Source organism: Malaclemys terrapin, chromosome 1, assembly GCF_027887155.1.
Source record: "Malaclemys terrapin pileata isolate rMalTer1 chromosome 1, rMalTer1.hap1, whole genome shotgun sequence".
NCBI classification, from domain to species: Eukaryota; Metazoa; Chordata; order Testudines; family Emydidae; genus Malaclemys; species Malaclemys terrapin.
In genome coordinates this window covers 94703570-94726861 of record NC_071505.1, presented here as the reverse complement: position 1 = coordinate 94726861, position 23292 = coordinate 94703570, and the positions used below count along the sequence as shown (strand labels likewise).

Below are 23292 nucleotides of genomic sequence, written 5' to 3'. Positions count from 1 at the left end.
TCCAGGCATCTGGGTGCAGGGGCAGAGTTAATACATGGGGTTTTTATGGTCTCATTCTAATGCCTACATAGACACATAACAAAACCACAGCACAGACAGGCACACGTGGCCTTCTCTATTCATGCAAGACCTGGGACTGGATTAGCAAGTCAGGAATGAGTTGGGCTGGGAACGCTTGGATGGCATCTATCTCCGCTCTGGTCAGCCTGAGGCAGTGCTGTCGGCCCCTTCCTTTCAAGAGGAATGAATTAACTTTTCACGTGTTTAAAACTAATGAGTTTATCAGAACTTAAAATATCCAAAAGAAGAATTGCACAGCACAATGCAGGCCTGGCAGCGTCCGATTAACATAGCGGAAAAAACAGAAACATACTCCTAGAACTGCTCTTTCCTCCCCTCATCAGCCCTGTCACATGATGCCCCAAACAAGTGAGATGTAGTAATCCCACCTGGTAGGTGACACATCTAAATCACTCTGTAATGGAGCTGACTGATGGACTGAGAGCTGATTTTTGCCAGGTGTGATCATTGGTTACAGCTCTGAGCCAATATTTTTTCCTTGCAATAGAGGAACCGGGAAGAACTGAGTTCTCTTTGTTTGGCGCAGTTCATACCTTACAAGAAACTGCTCAGATCTTCACCAAAGCACCAGCTTGATGTTAACATCTTCCACAAACAGCCAATGCACTGGAAAGCCAGCAAATCATAGTATTTTAACAATTATAGATTCATAGATTCTAAGGCCAGAAGGGACCATTGTGATAATCTTATCTGACCTCTTGTATAGCACAGGCCAGAGAACTTCCCCAAAATAGTTCCCAGAATAGATTTTTGGAAAAACATCCAATCCTGATTGAAAAATTGTCTGTGATGGAGAATCTACCATGACACTCAGTAAATTGTTTCAGTGCTTAATTAGCCTCATTGTCAAAAATGTATGTCTTATTTCCAGTTTGTAAGTGTCTAGTTTCAACCTTCTGTCATTGGATTGTATTATCCCTTTCTCTGTTAGATTGGGGAGCCCATTATTAAATATTTGTTCCCCATGTAGGTACTTGTAGATTGAGACCAAGTTACTCTTTAACCTTCTCTTTGTTAAGCAAAAAAGCTTCAGCTCCTTAAGGCTGTCACTACCATGCATGTTTTCTAGTCCTTTAATCATTCTCATGGCTCTTCTCTGAACCCTCTCCAATTTCTCAACATCCTCGAATTGTGGTCACCAGAACTGCATACAGTATTCCAGCAGTGATCATAGCAGTGCCAAATACAGAGGAAAATTACCTCTCTACTTCTAGCCAAGATTCCCCTGTCCCTGTTTATGCATCCAAGATTTGAATTAGCCCTTTTGGGCCCTGCATCACACTGGGAGCTCACATTCAGCTGATTAAGCACCATGACCCTCCATGACAAATCTTTTTCAGAGTCACTGCTTCCCAGGAGAGAATCCCCCATCCTGTAAGTATGGCTGCATTCTTTGTTCCCAAATGTATATATTTACATTTAACTGTATTAAAGCACATATTGTTTGTTAGCTCCCAGTTTAACAAGCAATCCGGATTGCTCTGAATTACAGATAGAACAGACCAATTAAATCATAGCTTGTCCATCTTAAGAGCCTCTTCCCCTTAGCTTTCCCTGCAATAATGTATATTCTCCATTGTTTTCTCCAATCTAGTTTTATGTCTCCTATGATTGGTCTTCCACTGCTTCCCTAAGGACATTATTCCACAGGATAGTAGAAGTCACAATTAGGAAAGGTTTCCTGATCCCCAGTCAAATTTCCCTGTTTCTGTTTCATCCCTTACTCTGACCCACTTTGTCCCATACTCAACAATTCCAATCCCTCCTTGGTATCTACATCCTTCCAACACCAATTCTTCTGGATGAGTATTATCTCTCTAAATAACCTAGATCTGTTTAAAGAATGCGAGGCATTTCATTCCAGGTGCTTGTGACAGAGTCTTATCGGTGACATGCAGTTTGATCATTCATGCCGTGAAGTTTGCATTGAACTCAACATTATGTTCTGCACCAGAACCATAGCAAGACTAACATGGTAATGGCAAGGGGATTAGAGTGTGTGTAATGAGCAGCTCTCTCCAATGGGGATAGGTTTCCTGGTTTCTGTATCCAAATATACTAATACAGCTGAGAAGGACATGGTGCTGATTGATGTCTTCCACCCCCTTTGGGAGTGGAGAGGACTGGAAAGAAGAATTGCTATTTTTGTGTCCCAGTGTAAGAGGGGTGGAGAACAGGGGGGAAAACAATAGAGGTGACATTCTTTGAATGATGGAATTTTCATCCAATCACCTGCTCTCTTGTCTTCACCAGTCCTCTCCCAGAGTTAGCAGAGTTCCCTGGCCCTGACAGCTGGTTTCGGTCCTTCCCAAAGTGGCAATGCAAGGTAAGCGTCACACTTCAGAGTTCTGATGAGCTGAATGGCCTGTGTGTGGGTTTGAGGCTAGGAAAGAAGCAGTATTCCTCCATCTCGTGTAGAAAAACTGGTCCAGTGTCATCGGGGTTGAACATGACCACGTTACTCTCGTGCACAGGCTCTGCTTTAGAAGTATCAGCCCCCTCTGACAGAAAGGATACACTGGTTCAGGAAATACTGATGGGTTGTGAGGTGCCATGGGGGGCCTGGAGGAACATTATGTGACTCCCAAATATATGCTGGTGCGCTCCAGAGGGAGTGACTGATGCTGGAGCTGGAACTGGGAGTGCGACATGAGTTCTCTCAGGGCTCAATGCAGGGCTGGAGGTGCCCTGCGTGGCCTGGGCCGTCATGGGTTGGATGACAACATGGCAGCAGCAGTGAGCATCCCCTCTGGCGGGGCCAGTGCAGGGGACAGATGGGCAGAATCTCTTGCTGACATCAGTGACAGATCTTCCGTGGTGACGTATCCTACTGGCCATTTCTGACAGGAGTTGTTTAAGATGGCAGCAATCTGTGACTTTTGACCTTCGGTGTCCTCTTGTGCCACTTCCTCACCTGCTGGTTGGCCTTGTGGCTCTTCTTGCCTTCCAGCAAGGGGCTGCTTCATCTCTTCCTGAGCAGGAAGTGAGACGGGGTGGAGCTGAGCTGCTCCTCTCTCCTGCCCCACCAGCAGGGTCTGGGAAGGGGCTCCCTGGGGTGGGGCAGTTTCCCGGTCCTGATGAATGTCAGACAGGGAGCACCCATGGGGGAAGTGCAAGTATGGACCATTAAAGTCAAAGCAGGACATGGGTGCCTGAGAAGCAGTGGCCTTAGCACTGCTCCTCCAGGGGAGCGTGGCTGGTGACAGGGACTGACTGGTGCCCTGACTTGAATGGCAGCCAGCCAGGGCTGCAGGATATGGAGCTGGAGTTGTCATTTCAAGAGTCTGATACGGGTTCTCTGGGTCCAGTGCACCAAGGAAGCACATCCTCCTATCGTCCACGGCTGCAGAGAGCTCTGCTGAACTAACTTTCATCGGTCTGCAAGAGGGAAACAAGAGGAATCAGAGATGTCACCCTGCAGGGAACATCACATACAGACAGGGAGTGGAGCTGAGGGTCCCCTAGGAGAAAGGTCTCTTGGGGGTTAGAAGGAATCTTTCCCTGAGGGAAGATTATCCCATAATTCCCTTTAGCAGAGTTTCTTGCTCCTTCCTCTGGAGCAGCTGGCACCGGCATCTGTTCCTGGCAGGATACTTGACTAGATGGACATTGGCTGGACCCAGTCTGGCAGTTTCTGTGCTTCTGGAGTCTAGGGGGCCCAAGCAGCACATCACCCTACAGAGACTGTGATCACCACCACCCACATTATATAGCACCAGACCTTTGCCTGGCACTTGGCAGAGATTGTAAAAAGACATGGCCCCTGCCCCAAGGAGCTTACAGCCACTGAGGTAGAAGATAGCGAAAGGGAGGGGGCAGGCAAGGAGAGATGGGGGTTTAAACAAATACAAACAATGGCCTGAGTTTTCCAAAAGTGACCAGTGATGGCTGGGCACCAACCTTAAGACACTTTAAGGTACGTCTCCACTACAATGTTTACGTTGACCCCACACTTCTCTTGCACTGGAGGAATTATCCTCTGGCCTATTGTGGCTCCTACTGGCTCTTGTATGCTGCCAGAGCCAGAATCAGCCCCACGGGTGGTGAGGGCCTCACTTCCAGGTGACAGGAAGACAGGGCGTGTGCGCGAGGGGGCGTGTGTGTATCTGTGTGCTGGGGGTGCTTATCCACCTCCATTTCCAGACTGGGAAATCAAGGGCATTGAGGCAAGCCCATTTTCAGAAGCCCCTGAGCTAAGTGGATCTCAGTTTCAGTGAACTGCAGAGGATTGTGGCCCAACCTCTGGGTCTGTGCTGAAGCTGACTGGAGTGTCTAACTCAGCAAGACAGGAGTGGAGGGGTCCCTGTTCTGGCAGGAGCAGGTTCTCTGTTGTATCCCAGCTCATTGAGTGACAGTCTCAATGGAAGACAAATGGAAATTGATGTGCAATTTGCCCAGGAAAAGGCTGCCATGAAGGCAGAAGCAGCCAAACAAACGGCTGCACACCAGCAAGCACTGGACTTAAAAGACAAAGAGATTGAAGCACAGAACGATGCTCAGGAGGAGAAGAAAAGAGAACTGTCCAAAAAAAAAAAAAAAAAGGGGGAGGGAGGGTTAGATGTACTGTCTCTGCCATGGACAGTGTCCAAGTCTCTGGCAGTAAGGTCAGGAGGAGGGTGTGATGTTGCACTCCATATGATTTTATGAAAATATGCTAATGACTGTGAATACAATGTAACTGGAATATGCTTCATGCAAAAGGTCTCTTATAAGGTATCATTACAAAGTTTATAATCTGCTGGGCGTGGTCATCCTATTTGTATAACTATATCATTCTTGTATCTGAAACTAGAAATATGAAATATAACTCTGAGGTCCTATTGTAATTATGCAAATGTAGGCCATTAATGGTGGTTTGGAATCTTGATGGCTCCCATCAACTAGGACAATTAGTTGTAAATGGCTTTCTTTACTTGTAAGCCTTCCTGTGAGTCAGGCCAGGAAGAATGAAGGCTTGGGGTCTCACAGGACATGTGACCATGTCACCTGGTACTGGAATCCATCTTTAACCTGGTGCTTTCTATTTAGAAGGAGGGGTGGGAACCCAGAGAGAGACAAAGGATTCCTGCCTTGTGCCAAAGCTATAAAAGGGGGTGGAACAGAACAAAGGGGGCTGCAGTCATGAGAAACCCCCTAGCTCCCACCTGAGCTGGAACAAGGACTGTACCAGGGGAAAGGATTGGGCCCAGACTAGAAAGGAGTCTAGTCTGTGAAAGAAGCTTCTTAGAACATCTCTGAGGGTGAGATTTACCTGCATTCAGTTTCTTAAATGTATTAGGCTTAGACTTGTGTGTTTTGCTTTATTTTGCTTGGTAACTTACTTTGTTCTGTCTGTTATTACTTGGAAACTCTTAAAGCCTACTTTTTATATTTAATAAACACACTTTTGCTTATTAATTAACCCAGAGTAAGTAATTAATACCTGGGGGAACAAACAGCTGTGCATATCTCTCTATTAGTATTATAGAGGGAGGACAATTTATGAGTTTACCCTGTATAAGATTTATACAGAGTAAAATGGATTTATTTGGGGTTTGGATCCCATTGGGGGCTGGGTGTCCGGGTGCTAGAGACAGGAGCACTAGTTAAGCCATTTTCAGTTAAGTCTGCAGCTCTGTGGGCGTGGGTAGGACTCCGGATCTGAGTTGCAGCAGATTAGCGTATCTGGCTCAACAAGTCAGGGTTCTGGAGTCCCAGGCTGGCAGGGCAAACGGGCTCAGAGGTAGTCTCAGCACATCAGGTGACAGTCCCAAAGGGGTTTCTGTGATCCAACCCGTCACACACCTCCATTTCCAGATTGGGAAATCAAGGGCATTGAGGCAAGCCCATTTCCAGAAGGAGAGATCAGGGAGGAAGGGCTCAGAGTTTGGGACTGGTGTTTCCAGGGAACCAGGGAATCCAGGGGCTGCAAGTCCATCCATTGACATTTCCGGATGGGCATGTGGAGGATGTGCCAAGGTTTATTATTCACACCAGTTACATTTGACACCCCTCCCTGATGGGATCAGTCACCCACAGGAACTGAGATGCCACCATCTCCAAGTAACGTCTCGGAGAGTATCACCACTGAGCAGTGCACCGACCACTCACCCATCCAGCACTTGGATGCAGCTGACCACGTCTGTCTTCCCGGAAGGGCTCTGCTTGCCAAAGCCCAGCTGGCTGCTTGACAGCGGAATCCCAAGCGGTCCTTTCTGAAAAGAGACAAGGGCAGATAGCACTCCTGGCACACAGAGGGTGATTCCCTGAGGTCAGTGGGAAGCCAGAAGCCCCATAGTGGAGATACCACAGTGTGTGGTAGCACTTTAACCCTTCCTGGGGGCAACATTGCTCCTGGGGACTGGCGGTTTGATGAGGGGGAGTAGGTCTGGAGGCCCCCTGCTGGAGGCCTCATGGCCCTGCCTCACCACTCCCTAAAAAAGAGCAGAGGAGAAGTCCTCCAGGCAGTCTAGAGTGGCTGCAGGGGAGCAGCTAATCAGAGGGGGTGCTGGAATGACCAATCAGGGAGCACAAGGGCCATATAAAAGGAAGCAGCGAGGGCAGAGCAGTCAGTTGCTGCCTGGAGCTTGAAGAGGGAGAAGTGTGTGCATGGCTTGCTGGAAGAGCAGCAGGACCATGGGCAGTTCGGTGCAGGCAGGCTGAGCCGAGAACCTAGCCAGAGCAGGTGAGGGTACCATGATGGGCCCCGCTGGTCTGGTTGAAGATTGAACCCAGGGAGGGCTGCTGAAAGGACACCAGCCGAGGGAACCGAGATGGGCCCCTTTTGGGCTGTTAAAGAAGGCAGTGCCTCCAGGGGAAGCCTTGGTGCTACAGCCCCATATCAGGGCCATGAGCAAGACCTAGAGACTGTATATCCCGGAATGGGGGACGGTGTGTACGATTCGGCCGCAGGGTTGAGGCACTGAAGAACCGCCAAAAGAACCGTTGGCTGGGGGCATGCTCATGAGAGGCAGGTGCAACCTTGTTGTAAGAACTGAAAGAAAACCAGGCTCACACCTGACCAGGAAGGGAGCACCCACAAGAGGTGGGTGCTGCCCTGTTCAAAACTGAGTCATTGCAGGCAGGTATCAGCCAGAGAGGGGGTGCTCACAAGACACAGGTGTCGACATCATTACAGGTGAGGTTTATTTTGTTCTCCATGGGCCTTTCATTTCCCCCAATGCTGATCTCTCTCATTTAACTCTGCCCTTCGTCAGGTAGTGCCAGGTGTGTTGTGGCAGCTCTGCCCACAGAGTGCAGGGGAACAGTGTGGGCAGGTGCAGAGGGCAGCAAATCAGCCACTGTGCGTAATGGCAGGCCTGCCCTGGGAGACTATGGGGATGCTGCTGTAGACAGGGACAGGGCCCAGGAAATCAGCCTGTGTCTATAGCATAAGAGCTCTGCCATCCCAGGGTGAGCTGGGGCACACCATTTCCTGGGATTTCCGAACACCTTTGGATCAGACACCTAATGAAATGTGACAGACACTTAAAACCACGGGGTTAGGAACAGAGTCCGACTGTGGATTGAAAACCAGCTACACGACTGGGAACAAAGAGCTATTGGGAATGGCTGCTCCTCAGGGCGCAGGGAGCTCATTACCGAGCTGTCCTGGGGCCAGCCCTGGGAGCTGTGTGCATTATGGATTTGGAGAGAGAACTGGGCAGCAGGTTGGTGACATTTGCCAGTGACACAAGATTGTTTCAGTTAGACCTAGAGAGACTTGACAGCATCTCCGGGTGGATGTGAACCCACGGAGGGACTGAGCAACATGATAGTAGGTGCAGTTCAGCTTGCACAAGCGCAAGGTAAATCACCTGGGCTTCTCCTATGCACGGCTGGGCAGGGTCCTCGAAGGACAATGTGTGACGTTATCTGATTAATATATGACCAAAAAATCATTGTTGCAAGCTTTCTTATATTTTGCAACAAATCTCATACAAAATGTGGCATGTAAGAGGTCTATGAAAAGGTTATAATTTGTTGGTTATGATTATGCTGTCTATATGTATGTATCATTCTTGTATTTGAAGTTATAAGTATTGGCTCTATACCTGGATTTCAAATGCTTGCTCCTGAGCTAACACCCAGATAGTAGTTAGCCAGCACATCTTGGAGGGACTATTCAAATTAAATGGCTCATAAAAAAAAAAAAAAAAAAAAAAAAGACTTAACGGACAGTAGACCATGGGAGATGCCTATCTACACTGAATGAACTGTCCTGCAAGGTGCTGTTTGAACTATAGGTAATGGCTTCTTGTAGTGGGGCAGTCACCCCGCTCTGGTTAAGAAGGGGTTAAAAGCAATCAAGGGAGGCTCGTTGGGTAAACAGCCAGAGGTGTGGTTGCACCTAATTAGGGTCCAGCTGACCCTGATAAAAGGGCAAGCTGAGGGAGTGAGAGAGTGAGCTGCATGGTCAGGGGGTTAGAGAAAGGGCAGGAGGGTTCTGGAGGGGGCAGTCAAGGGACAGGGGAAGGGGATTGGATGGATGGATGGATGGATGGATGGGTTGGGTTGGGTTGGGTTGGGTTGGGAGTCCTGTCACGGGGCAGGGAGTGGTTGCATGGGGTGTGGAAGTCCTGGGGGTCTGTCTGGGGGGTGGGGGGGTGGATAAGGGTTGGGGCAGTCAGGGGATGGGTAGGATCCTAGGGGGGCAGTTGGGGTCTCAGGAGCAGGCAGTTAGGGGACAAGGAGTGGGGGGGTTGGAGGTTCTGAGGGGGGTGAGAAGTAGGAGGGAGTGGATAGGGGTGGGGCTAGGACAGGGCTCCCCCCATCCTGTTTTTTTTTTTATTGTTGAAATATGGTAACCCTACATCACTGCTACAAGCCTGAACCAAGAACTTTGCAATTACTATATGTATTTGATTCCTTTGAGCAATTTAACTCACCTTTCTTTTTATAAATAAACCTTTAGATTCTACATACTAAAGGATTGGCATCAGTGTGATTTTGGGGTAAGATCTGAGGTACATATTGATCTGGGTGTGTGGCTGGTCCTCTGGGACCAGAAGAACCTTTTATTTTTTTAGACTTGTTATAAAGAACCACTCCTCTCTAAGTCCAGTGGTTTTGGTGGTGATATAAGAACTGGAATGCCTAAGGAAACTGCATTATGACGTCTTGTTAGCCAGTGTGGTGAAACTGAAGTTTACTTTTGTTGCTGGTTTGGTATATCTTGTGGAAGAATAACCACCAGTTTTAGGTTGTTTGCCCTGTTTCTCAGCATTTTGCATTCTCAGTTACACAATGTAGTGTGGTATTTACCCTACAGTTGCTGTGAAAGGATAAAGGCTTGAGAGGCCAATTAACCTGCCTGCTTGAACCTGGAGGATGGGCCAGGCCTAATTAGAAATAAAGCCCAGGTGGGGAAGAGAAGGGCTTGTGTGCATAAAGAGCTGAGTGAGACTAGTGGGAGGAAGGAGACCCAGGGGAGAGGAGGTGGGAAGTAGCCTGAGAGGGAGGAGACAGAGCAGACAGGCTACTCTAGGGGTGAGTGGGAAGCCTGACTGGAGACAGGGGCCCTGAAGAGCAGTAGCTTCCCGGAGCGAAGGGAGGAGCATGCCAGCTCCTGGATAGTGGGGCTGTTGAAAGCACAGAACCTGGAGACAAGCTGTGGGGATAAATGGAGCGGATGAGGCAGGCCTGTGAGGCTGAGGTGGCCAGCTGAGCCCAGCCAGGCTGAGGGTTTTGTTTTGTTTACAGTTCTATTGGACTTGGTAAAGGACTCTGTTGGCCAGAAGGGGCAGGACTCTGTCAAGCTGTCTGACCGGAGGGCCAGGGTACTTTTATGGCTGGAGTAGGCCAAAGATTAGTAGGGGACAACTAATCCAAAAGTTGCTGCACTTCCACACCCAGCCAGGAGGAGCATTAAAAAGGGAACAGATATGGTGCCCTTCTGTCAGACTGGGGGGCTATCTTTGGAGCTCTACATTTCTGATCACCACCATCCTGTAGGGTGATTATACCTGCTCACCAGAGTGCAGTTGGTACAGGGGTGGGGCAGGACCATGACTCAGCCTCCAGCCTGCACCTTCCCCAGCCCTTTGGGGGCACAAGGAGGGAGCAGTCCCTGCGCTCCTACAAATCAAAGAGTGTGACTGGCCCTCACATGGAAATGCAGGTGGTTGGGGCCTACTCTGGAAGATCATTACTAAGGGGACTGGGCAGACTGAGTGGTGACTCCTTTTCCCCTTGTCCCATATCAGGAGAGGGTCACTCAATAAAAGTAACAGCTGGTAACATTAGGGGGAGGGGAGAGAAGAACTAGCTCTTCCCACACTGTATTGGAAACCTCCCTGCCTCCGAAGGGCGGAGGGCTGTGACTTTATAAAGAGCCAGCTAATGCCCTGGCTCATAAGCTGGATAAGGGTTCAAGTTATGCGAGTTGAAACCGAATCTTGTGCACATAGGGCCAGGAAGTAATTTCCCTATGCAGAGTGTTGCACTCTTGACCGGGTGCATTGTGGGCAGGAGTTTGTTTACCTCTGGAGCATCAGGTTTTGGCCACTGAAGCAGGATAACAGATGTGAGAGACCAATGGCTTAATCTGCCGTTTCCAGTTTGCTCACAGTGCTCCCATGACCCCCCAGGCGGGGGCAGTGGTTTGATCAGCATGTTGAGGTTCCACCTGGGCAGCTACACACTCAGCAATAACCCCCAGGGCAGCATTTCCCCTTTCTCTGCCCCGTGCAGAGCTTCCACTTCCACTTCTCCAGGGTCAGCAGTTCTCTCTTACCTGGAAGTAGCTCTGGAGCAGCTGGCTCTTGCCGGGATTTGGAATCTTTTCCTCCCATTTTTTCTTCTTGCTGTAACAGGACAGAGTTTGCAGGGTGACTTCACACACAGCCTTACCCTGGGCCCCCTTGTCAACCCAGAGGTCCTGAAACTCCATGGCCCAGCACTCAAGCCGCAGCCCAGGCATATCCCCAGCAGGACTAAGCCCTAGATCAAGGATAGGGGTGTGCCCATACAGCACCTCACCCTTGTTTCTCTGCCCCTCCCTGCACTCACTCTACCAATGTGTTTGGCAGATCTCCAACTCCCAGTGCAAACTTACCTGAGTAGGCATCTATAACCACACCAGCCAAATGCTATCAGCATGATGGTGAAGACTGGTACCAGCAGTGGGAGAATCAGTTGTGACCCGGCTGAGACAGCTAAATGAGAGAGAAAGATAAAGAGACAGCAACAGAAAATAGCTTCATTCTATAGCGAACCTTATGTTCTGGATGCTCTGGAGGGATGATATTGAGGTCAGGAAAATGTAGGTTGCCTATCAAGTCACATGTCCTAAGTGACAGGTCTGTTAGACCATGGAATAGTTGCCCATGTGGGACAGACTAGATGTGACCTAATCAGAACAATGAATCTGTGAACACGTTTGCTAAATCCAACTCGTGATTTGATCTGCCTGTGCCTGAGCCCTTTCTGTTGAGGTTTCCATGAGCATCTGGATAACCAGTTTACATTTGTGTAAACATCTGGGGATGAGCTTGTATTTGTGTGAGTCCCCGTATGCCCACAGACCTCAGACGTTCCCAAGAAAAAAATCCCTCTCCTGCCCAACTCCAAGGGACAGGGTGTCCCTGGAGGTGCTGTGGAAGTGCGGTTCCCCTCTACAGATCTCATTAGGTCAGCCCCAAAGGGGTTATGGTCCTCAAACCCCTACACTCACTAATCCCATGTTAAGAATATTTTTTAAAAAATGAAGAAATTCCCAGAGCAAAGAATTTTGTTAAAGTGAAGTTCAGACTGGGACAACAGATCAGTAACTTCAGGGTGAAGATCCTTACAAGAACATTGCAGATATCAACAACAACAAAAACACCCAGTCATTTGAAATGCCAGGAGACTTGCAGTTAAGCGTGAATTTACAAGAAACACAAACATTTGAGTCTGTACATTCACAATTAAGGCCTATTCAGTCACCTCTCCTGTTTGTACAGGTTCAGAAAGCCAATCGGAGACCAGGAACTGCATCATGAGACCAAGTGACCAATCACACAGCCTGAATTCCAAATGCTGAACAACACACCCATGAAGCAATGCTTCTCTGGATGACCAGAGAAACCCCTGTAAGCTCCAATCGATTTGCTTAAAATCAGTTGCAAAGAGCCCATCTTTTTCTTATTTCACAGACATGAAAATGTTGTTCAGAATGAACAGTTCAAGCAGCTCCACTGATTGACCCTTTTCTACCTTCTAGCATGGATCATTCCTTCCCTTCTCCAGCCTTCCACTTAAATCCATGAACTTTTCTCACTAGCCTCCAGCCCCATTTTCAACCTAACCACATCCAGTGGGATCCAATTTGCCTGGTTCCTCTTAAAGGTAGTAACCTGGACACCTCAAAGGCTGCAGTGCAGAGATACAATGTGTAGGGGAAGATTAGTCATGTGGCCCTCCTCCCTAATTTTCCTGGGAATCATAGAATTAAAACCTCTGTAGGACACTCTGACAATGTAGGCAGTTCATGCTTCTAAGCCTCCTTATGGAAGCCCCCTTCTCTCCTCACCTAGTGCATCCACTTCCAACCCCTGATTTTCATACTGTTTTCTTGTTCCCATGGAAAATGGCAGCCCATTCAGGTAAGCCAATTATACTCCTTCTCCGTGAACTGAAGCATACAGCCAGGTACCAAGGGGACCCTAGTCAGTCTCTTTGCTTAATTAACTGTATGAAACCCCGGTTCCCCATAAACCCCAGCTAAGGAACCCGTTTTTCTAGGGAGGGAACTGACCCCCTCCCCCAAATCCCCAAGCCAGTAGCCCAGCTGCAATGTACCACTCTCAGTTTCCCAATTGCACTCCTCACTCCACTCGCTCCAGGACCCATTGAAGCTAGCCGTGTCCACCCTCGCCCGCATTTTTCCCCTATAGTGTGTGGAGGGCTCCAGCATCTGCAGGGTGATGATGAAGGGAGGCTTGTCATTGATGATGTTTACAATCTGGGCATTCTGGGAAGAGAAGAGATGGAGGAGGTGTGAGGAACTCTCTGTCCCATCCACCCACCTCCCTGGCAGAGTCCTGGGCTCCCAGTAGTACCATCACCTACCTCCAACGAGTCAGCAGTCTTCCAATACAAGAATTCATATCTCTGGCTTATATAGTCATGGCTTAGGATCTGTTTTGTCCATCTCAGCTCATACTCCTGGTCTTTCGTCTTTGCCATTGTCACGTTGACAGGTGCAAGTGGCTTGACTAGAACACAAACAATGCATTAGGAACATGCATCCATCTCCCAGCTTATCTTCCTGCCCATTCCCTTTCCCACTCTGGGTTGTGGGCAGGACTAAGGATATGCGGGTGCGAAACTTGTTGCCTGAGCAACTAGCACCAAAGACTGCTAATAGCAGTGCCCCCATCTGACACATCTCATCTCCACACGCCCATTCTGTGCCTCCACGCAGCAGTGCTCTGTCGGTGCCAGTCAGGAGCTCCAGTGCTGGGAGCTTCCTTTACCAGCTCTCTGTCCCACCCACACATCACTGTCTAGCTCTTTTGTTAACCGTTCCACCTCTGTCAACCCAAGCATTTCCTAAGCTGGAGGAGAAACCCCCCGATAACCCTGGGCAGAGGATCCAAATGGGCTCTCACTGTTTTGGGAGGCTTCTATCAGTTTCTCCTCCTTCTTGGGCCGGACAGTTATGAGGTACTGGCTCAGCCTGCTGGGGTTGGTGACATTGATCTCACAGCTGTGGAGCAGGTAGTGGCTGCCAGGCAATTCCTCCTCATGGACTGGAGAGCATTCTGTCTCTCTGGGGAAGAGAGCAGCCAGGCCTGAGTGAGCAGGAGGGATGGTCAGATACAGGAGGACAGACATATGCTGCCTTTGGTAGGTCACTTACTCTGATCCCGGTGGGGTTCTGTAGAAGAGCGTGAACAAGACAGAGCTGGTGACCTCTCTCCTCACTTCCCAGCGGCACATTAGCTGATCAACCCCATTGAAGAGGCAGCAAAGGTTCTTGGGTTGAGCCTCATCCCCTAGTGAGGAGCCAGTGGTTAGTGTAGCTCTGGGAGGGGCAGGATTGGGAGGGAGGGAGAGGACAGTGGAGAGGATTGTGACCATTGAGGGAGGAAGGGAAAACGTTTACTTTCGGGGTTCTCTAGGGCAGTCCAGAGCATTATGTTGGTCCACTCATCCAATGGATACAATCCACATATTGCGAGAGACAGAGAGACTGGCCGCTCCTGAGCCCACATCCCAAAACCCACTATCTCCACTGGCACTCACTGGCCCTTTTACTGAGAGGCCGGATACTGAGCACACCTAGAAGGGCCCCATCAAGGTGAGGGGTTTCAGGTGCAATGGAGGGGAAGTGTGCGTAAGGAGCCTGTACTGCCCCTACCAGTGCCACACTGGGACTGGTGCCGTGCTCCGGTGCCGTGCAACTAACCAGAGCACTGCAGTCTCTGTAGCTACTGCTCTGCTACCTGTCAGTGACACCAAATTCACTTCAAATAAGTGAACACCAGTGAAACTGGACCATTTTCATCAAATTCCAGAGATTCTCCAATGTCATCAACTCAGCCCCCAAGTCCTCTGGAAGCGAAACACAATATCCCTTTGCTCCCAACATCTATTCATGTCCCTCTTTCCCCCCACGGCCCCTTGGCCTCCAGAATTACCTTCCTGGGACTTCCAGGACACAGCAGTGCTCCATTCGCTGGACTGGCCAGACCAACCAGCGCCCTGTCTTGGCTTGGATCGCACACGAGAAACATAGGTTCTGTCTGGCACAAGGGCATCACACCTCATCAGGCAGTGGGGGGATATTGCGACTGACACTGAGGAAGATTTCTGTCAGTGGGGATGAGATAGCGAGAGGTGAGGGAAGGTGGAGGGAGAGAGAGAGACTTGTGAGAGAGGTGGGTGGAGGACCCTTTTCTTGGGTAATCCAGCTCAGCCAAGCACAGCCAGCGCTGTGATCCCTGGGTAAGGTGGAGCCAGATGCTCCTTGTGCAGGGATCATTGCTCTTATAGCACACAGGCTGCTTTTTATTTGCTAGATCTCTGGTCTTAACCAGCCAAGGCCATGGCCGGACGGCACAGGGTTTGTAAGATGCACACACAGCTAGCTGCAGCGTGCACGGACCCACCGTCTGGGCCATACGGGTTTCAGAGGATCGGCTGGGGTCAGCAGCAGCCAAGCAGGTTTCAGAGGATTGCAACGGTTTGTCTTCTGCCCTCTAAAAGGTGCAACCAAGAACAGCACATGCCAATGCCTAAGCACGTCTCTTGCCTACCTCCCAGGATTCCCACTCCCGCTTGTAGGTCATGTCAAGCTCCAGTGCATTGGGCAGCCGGTGTCTTCTCTTTCTCCCTCCAGCTGCTTCCCAGGCTGCTTCTGTGCCATTGATCGAACATTTCTGAGGTGGGAGGGTCTGGACTGGAAATGGGAAGGGACAAATGGGCTGTGGTTATTAGTAGATGAGGAGAGGGCAGAGGGCCTTTCTAAGTCCTATTTCCATAAGGAAGGACCCAGATCTGCCTAATATCAGGCTTTTGTGGGATTTTTCAGGACTGGGGGGTGTGTGGGAAGGCTTGTTTGGACTTGGCAGTGAAAGAAATAAAGTTGCCGAGGCCTTACGGAAAATAGCGATGAACAGAACAGAAGGAGAATAGGGAGGTGAGTGTTGTCAGGTAGACCCATGGCAGCCAGCATTCATTTTAAGGTGGAGACATATTACTGTGTAGTTTTCTGAGTGAAAAGGTTTGTTTGACATCCATTTTTTTCCTAATGGCAGAGAAACCCAGCTAGAACAAGGGTGTGGGTCAGCTGGGAGGAATACATCCGGCTTTTCCATTGTAGGCAGGTAAGGAAGCAATCTATTTATCTATCTGGAATCTTGTAAGTGAGGAGCTGTTAAACAGGTGTCACAATGGAAATGGAAACTCAGTTCCTAGCAGAATTATAGCTGACATGCAGAAGTAAGGTGAAGGGTTGGGGACAGGGTGGATACAAATCAAATTTTTTTTTTAATTAAAATTATTTTTTTCTTTAAATCTTTTTTTAGTTTTAATGAAATACAGCCTTTTTGCTGTCTGGTCACCCTAAAATCAAGATAGTGGACATGAAGATTTTTCATCTCTGCTGTTTAGACTCTGACAAGGGCTGGAGCTAAGAAAGAAAAGCAGAGGTTCCTAGGGTCAACCTGGGATTAGCCCTAAAAGACATTCAGTGCTGATAGATTACTACATCTCTGTCACCTTTTGAAAGGCTATATTTAGTTGCAAAGCAACTTGTGTTAATGGTTACCAACCAATGAAAATCAACATCCTGTGATGGTGTACCCCATGAGGCTTCATGGGAATATGCTTATGATTGTATATAGGATATAACTGGAATATGTTTTATGCTACATCTGCCATGTAACATATCTATGTAAAGGTTATGATCTACTGAATACATTCCTCTTATTTGTATGTATCATTTTTGTACTTGAAGTTAGGAATATTGGCTGTATACTTGTTTGATAGCCTTAGTAAAGGATTTGGTCAGCTTCTTGAGAAAGAAATGTGCAAATTAAGTGCCCAGTCAAGAATCACTTAAGCCAACAATGAACTCAAAGACATCAATCCACATGGGAGCTTTCCCAGGAATGTGGCTTGGCTGGTAAGAAACTCATTCATGCATGGACATGTGACTTGCCCATGTGACTCCAAGACTCCTTCTTGGAGCTGGACTTTGCATAGGAGAGAGGAGGAGGGTCTCCACCCACAAGAGAAAGTCTACTTAAATGCCTGGGAGACCCCTTCATTTTGTCTTCAGCTGGCTAAAGAGAGAGCCTCTCCACCCCCAGGGATACCTGAAAGAAACTGGAACAAAGGACAGTAACTACAGGGGGTGTGAATGATTGCTGGACCCAGACTAGAAATAGACTAGTCTGTAAAAGGAAGCTTACTGGATGAGGGTTTTTATCTGTATTCAGTTTTCTTAGACATAGACTTGCGTGTTCTATTTTATTTTGCTTGGTAATTCACTTTGTTCTGTCTGTTACTACTTGGAACCACTTAAATCCTACTTTCTGTATTTAATAAAATCACTTTTTACTTATTAATTAACCCAGAGTATGCATTAATACCTTGGGGGGTGGGAGGGGTAAACAGCTGTGCATATCTCTCTCAGTGTTATAGAGGGCGAACATTTTATGAGTTTACCCTGTATAAGCTTTATACAGGGTAAAATGGATTTATTTGGGGTTTAGGCCCTATCGGGAGTTGGGCATCTGAGTGTTAAAGACAGGAACACTTCTGTAAGCTGCTTTCAATTAAGTCTGCAGCTTTGGGGCACGTGGTTCAGACCCTGGGTCTGTGTCAGAGTAGACTGGTGTGTCTGGCTCAACAAGACAGGGTGCTGGTTTCTGTGATCCACCCCATCACACATCTCTTAAGAAAAATAACTTTAAAAGTACAAACACAAAACAAAATTAAAATTGAGGATTTAAATCAAGGTTTGCTGCTTGTTGATTTCAATCATGATTAAAATGTAAATGTTTTTGATTTAAACCAATCCACTCTGATTGGGGATCAGGATTCTTGGTTAAGGCTGGGGGATCTGCGCAGAGGAAGAATTATTCATGTGAGAGGATCAAAAATATTCCTGGGGAGATGAGAGAGGTGGTGTCTTGCCCTTACCCTGGAGGAGACTGACGTTCAGCTCAGCCTGCAGCAACCGATCGGGTTTGAAAGTGTAATTGTCGTGCAGCCCAATAGCAAACATGGTGCTGTTCCTGTGGCAGCTCCAGCAGACACAGGAGTCCTGGCAGATCGGCAACCCCTCGGCTCCCTGAGGCTCACATGGGATCTGTGTGCTTCTCCTATGTGCAGAGAAAGAGGGTGAGGAGGAGCTGATTTAGATACAGATAGAAAATCCCAAATTAGGCTCCTGAAACCTTCCCCACATTTATTCTATTCTACTCAATATAAGTTCTTATACTGCACTCATTGCTGTGGTATCTGAGCACCTTCCAGTAAAGCTTTAAGAAATGTGAATATGCGTCTGCTACAGTTATTGTCTTGCCCTAGCTTCAGGGAGAACATATACACATGTTGCTCTGAATTTATATTAGAGAAGGCCGGTCAAAGAAATGAGCCTTTTAGTTAATACGGAAAGTGGTGAGCCAGAGGCAATGCGTGGGGGAACGTGGGGTCATGTGTCCCCCACCATTGCTGTGTCACATGGTGCAGCCAGGCCCTCTCCCTGCAGGGCAGCTGAGCCGGGGAGCTGTGAGCTGCACCTGTCCGGGAGAGGCAGAGGCAGGAGGAACAGCTGTGAGCTTGTAGGTACAGAGAACAGGACCCCTCAGCCGGGTCCATTTTGGGGGGCAGTGAGCCAGACATGCACATCTGCACTCACTCCACATCCCCAGCCAGCTCCAAACTGACTCACCCTCCAGCCCCTCCTCCTCTGGGCTTTGTCCCTTTCCCGGGCCAGGAGGTCACCTGATTCCTTTGTTCTCCAACACCTTTAGCTATCGCCTTGCAGGGGGGAAGGGCCCAGGCCATTAGTTGCCAGGAGACAAAGTGTCGGCCATTTATGCACACTGGCCCTCCGCTCTGCGAGAATTACACCCCTTTATCCCACCACTTAGAGACTTAAGAAATACATAGGGGAAACTGAGGAACCCCTACAGTATTCAGAGGAAACAGATATTAAGAACAGTCCCACTTCGTCACATTGTCTTATTATCAGCAAACGTGGGCTGTCTCTGTGGTGAGCTCAGCAATACTGGCTGAGGTAAACATCCCAGACCTCTCCTCTGCTCTCTACACGGGCTTCCCATAGAATGTCAAATAAAGTTCAAGGTCTCGGTCCCTATCTTCATGGCACTCCCCTGGCCTGAGCCCAGGCTGTCTAACAGATCATCTAAAACTCCAGGATGAAGACCATGGGCAACAAATCTACTCCTCTGGCACACAGGAACTCCTACAGGAAAGATAAAACTGACCTGGGCAGAGGACACAACTTTCTCTGGTGCTACTCTGAGATCGAGGAATGAATTCCCCCGAGAACTAAGGACCATCCCAAACCTCACCACCTTCCGCTCCAAGTGCAAGGTGCATTTCTTTGACCTGCCTTCTCTAATGCAACTAAAGAGCAACATTTATATTATATTAACATCCTACCTCCTCCAAACAAAAAAACTACTCAAACTGCACTGCACGTGCTTCTCCCACTGGGGGAAAGGATCAGAGAGATAACCACATCTTACAGATGTGTAGTCATGTTTTTTAAATGCACTACTGGAAGGCACTCAGAAAAGACAGCGATGAGGGCACTGCAAAACCCCACATAGAACAGAATGTTCCCGTTGACCCTGCTGCAAAGAAGGGAGGTGTGGAAGGTCTGTGAGAGCAGAGCCAGCGCTCTCTCCTCTGCTGATGAATGAGTATTACTCCAGCTGTACTCTGGTGCCTCTTTCTCCACCCCAGGTACAGTAAGCTAACAAACCCTGCCATCACTCACACCTGGGATCCCCCAGAAAAACCAAGGGAGAGTGATAGAAAAGGTAATGACAGGTTTCAGAGTAACAGCCGTGTTAGTCTGTATCCGCAAAAAGAAGAACAGGAGTACTTGTGGCACCTTAGAGACTAACAAATTTATTAGAGCATAAGCTTTTGTGGACTACAGCCCACTTCTTCGGATGCATATAGAATGGAACATATATTGAGGAGATATATATACACACATACAGAGAGCATAAACAGGTGGGAGTTGTCTTACCAACTCTGAGAGGCCAATTAATTAAGAGAAAAAAAACTTTTGAAGTGATAATCAAGCTAGCCCACTCTGAGTTGGTAAGACAACTCCCACCTGTTTATGCTCTCTGTATGTGTGTATATATATCTCCTCAATATATGTTCCATTCTATATGCATCCGAAGAAGTGGGCTGTAGTCCACAAAAGCTTATGCTCTAATAAATTTGTTAGTCTCTAAGGTGCCACAAGTACTCCTGTTCTTCTTTTTGAGAAAAGGTAATGAAAATAAACTGATCAGCGCACCTTCCTGTATCTCCCCATCCTCCCAATGCAGACCTAAAAGTGTCTCCAACTTCCACCCCTCAGCAGGGCCAGCACAGGTGTCCACATGCTCCTCAAAGCTGGGCTGTCAGCTCGGATCCCTTTTCCTCCTCCCATTCCCACCTCTTCGGTTCAGCAGCCACAGACCTCCTGTGTCCTTCTGCAGCAGAGCAGGGGTCAGGCACTTACTTCTCTGAATTGTCCTCATGGTGAAGAGTCACCTGGATGAAGCGACGAGCCGCTGTGCACTCCTGCCACGTGCAGGTCGTCCGGGAGGTGTAGTCATTGTAGCAGCGCAGGCTCTGCATCGGGAGGCTCTCTGCACGGGGAAGGAAAGCACAACGCTGTGGGTGGGTCATAGAGAGGGGCAGTGAGGAATAATGGGATGTGCACACCGGTGCCAGGGCGGGGAGGACAAAGATGGAGGAATGAGGCGCGAATGGATAAACTCTCCCGGGCGTCCCTCCCATGTCAGTTAGCTAACGTATCAGGGATGTTATGGACAAAACCTCCCCCTCCCCGATTCTCGCAATCCAGAGGCTGGAGAAGAGAGGTTTACTTACCAGGAGCTGTGGTAATGAGAGAATCGTCCCTGTGCATTCACAGTCTGGCCAACTTGTGTGAGTCTATTATGAGTCTCGGGCTACTGAGTGTTTTTCTTAAAGTCCCAACATCTGTATTGAGGTTATTACCCGAGACTCTCACTTTTCATGTACGAAAAGTAAGTGTCTGACCTACACGGCTGGGAAGAGAAGCTTGAAGGATGAGCCCTAAATACGCCAACACCAAACAACAAATCAACCCCTTTCCCCAGCTGTATTCTCATTCAAATCTCATGATATTTAAGTCACTCTCAGGATGTTTTAGGCCTGACTTGATTTCTGAATGCTGGGGGTTGGCAGTTCTGATTTGCATTGTGGGCGTCGCCCTGGTGGTGAGCGCACACAACTCTCGTTGAAAGCCACATCCATGGCGGGTGAGTTAAGACCTTTACTGCAGCCATGACCTCAGTGCGAATGAGAACAGCAGTACATCTCCTAATCTAGATAATTGAGACTTGCTGGTATTCCAGTTTGAGATGCAATCAGATCCTAACTATCTTGTCCCTTCTGGTGTGTAAAATTTCCAGGTAGACGCCGCCCTTGATTGGAATAGAATTGTCTGTGCTGTCTGTCAGCAGCGCTAAAGCTGGGCCACACGTGGAATTCCCACTGCATGTGACAGTTCAACATTACAAAATTGGTTTTCCTTCTACACTGAAAGGAAACCAAAGGCTTTTAAATTACTCAGACAATGGGAATTCTGAAGAGTTTGTTTTGCACGTGGAGCATCAGAAAAATTTCAAAATTTCATTTCAAAACAAACTTCTCATTTAGAAACTTATTTCGTTTTCTTATTTCTGAAGAAGTGAGGTTCTTACCCACGAAAGCTTATGCTCCCAGTACTTCTGTTAGTCTCAAAGGTGCCACAGGACCCTCTGTTGCTTTTTACAGATTCAGACTAACACGGCTACCCCTCTGATACTTATTTCGTTTTGTCACTGTTGTATTGTTTTTATTATTGTTGCATTATTTCAGGAGGTGTCGCTAGCAGTAATACACTATGTGACGTCATATGATGTCAAGCCATGCGACAAAATACCTCTAAGGCCCAAGTGAAGCACTCGGCAATGAAGAGGGTTGTCCTGGTGTGAGAATGGGATTTGGACCTGAGAATGGATCACATAGCTTAAGAGCCTTGGAGGTCAGATAGACCTGGAGACTTGGGTGTCTTTCCCTGAGTGTGAGAGAGGTGAAAGCCCTGCCAATAGCACATTGGGCTGGGGAGTGTGATTGCCCCAGCACAGCAGACATCAGACATGCACATCCACTGCTGGAAAGACAGATGTGCATGAGGCATCTCCTCTGAAATCCATTTTAGGCTCTGTACGGGGTCTGGGCTCGGTGCAGAGCTGGGGCAGCAGGGGCTCAGAGGGAACATTGTGGAATTTGGAGAAATTTCTCCCTCTCTATGGTACGCTTACCTAGAACAAAGCAACAAATAACTAGCTCTAACTGTGCACAGATGGGAGATTAATCCTAGAAACAGGAGCAGTCAATGGACACAACAGAGGGTCCTGTTTGTTCTCTGCAGCGGTAAAGAAGGAACTAAGGCAGTTCAGAGGGATGGACACCCGTAGATGTGGGCCTTTGACATTGACACTGGTGACTTGCTCTGTCTCCCTGCCCCTGACATTTCCCCCCTCCTCTCTGTCTCTCTTTCACACATACCTCACAGAGTCATCCTCCCATTTGTCCACACCTCCAAATGGATATTTGTTCACTTACACTCCCACCTGAATCTAGGTGGTGTTCTATCCCTCCACTCTCCTCCAGGGGTCTGTCTATCCCTGCACTGCGCCTCCAGTTCATCCACCTACTCACCAGCCAGCTTGTTCACACATTTGCCCAATAGCCCACTTGTCCACCCATCCATCTACTCACTCTCCTGCTCTTCCATCCATCCATCCATCCATCCATCCATTTCTCCAGTCAGCCATGCACCCTCCCATCTGTAATTCCATCCACATTTCCATCCACTTACCATACCACCCATTCACATAAACAATTGCCCTCTTCCCTGTCAATCTAGTCACCAACATACACATCTGGAATGGCAGAGGGAGCAGTCAAGCAGAGGAAAGGGGGAAAGAAGGAAAGGGAATGGAGAAGAGTAAAAGGGCTGGAGGGAGGGGAGGGAAGATGATAAAAAGTGAGGAAAGAAAAAGAAGAGGAAAAGAAACTGAAACTCACCTCGAGATTCTCCGACCCTGAAAGCCCAGCACAGAGCCAGCAGAGCCCTGCAGAATGTCTTCATCTTCACACCAGCCTGCGCCCACCAGCTCAGTCCTGCTCCCTGTGCTCTGGGTTGGTCGCCAGCCTGGGGTTCTTGCAATCACACTTGTTAACTCCTTCTTTGTCACCTGTTGAATGTGGAAGCCAAGCTCTGTTGGTCAGGTGGGACAGGTTGGGACCTTCTGTGAGATACAAAACCTCCCCTCCCTGCACTGAGGGGACCTTTCACTGATCCGTCAAGGCCACAAGGGACCATTAGGTCACCTAGTCAGACCTCCTGTAAGACACAGGATGGAAAATAAAATTTACTTTGCAGAACCAATACTTGCAGAGCAAGGTCCCCATCTCCTTACTGGAGTATTGCTGAATGCCCAG

General features: G+C 48.4%; 1 pseudogene; it reads right to left on the bottom strand.

The window, feature by feature from the left end:
• Nucleotides 1–269: 269 nt before the first annotated feature.
• LOC128830436 (cytokine receptor common subunit beta-like) lies at nucleotides 270–22975 on the bottom strand (annotated as a pseudogene).
• Nucleotides 22976–23292: the final 317 nt, after the last annotated feature.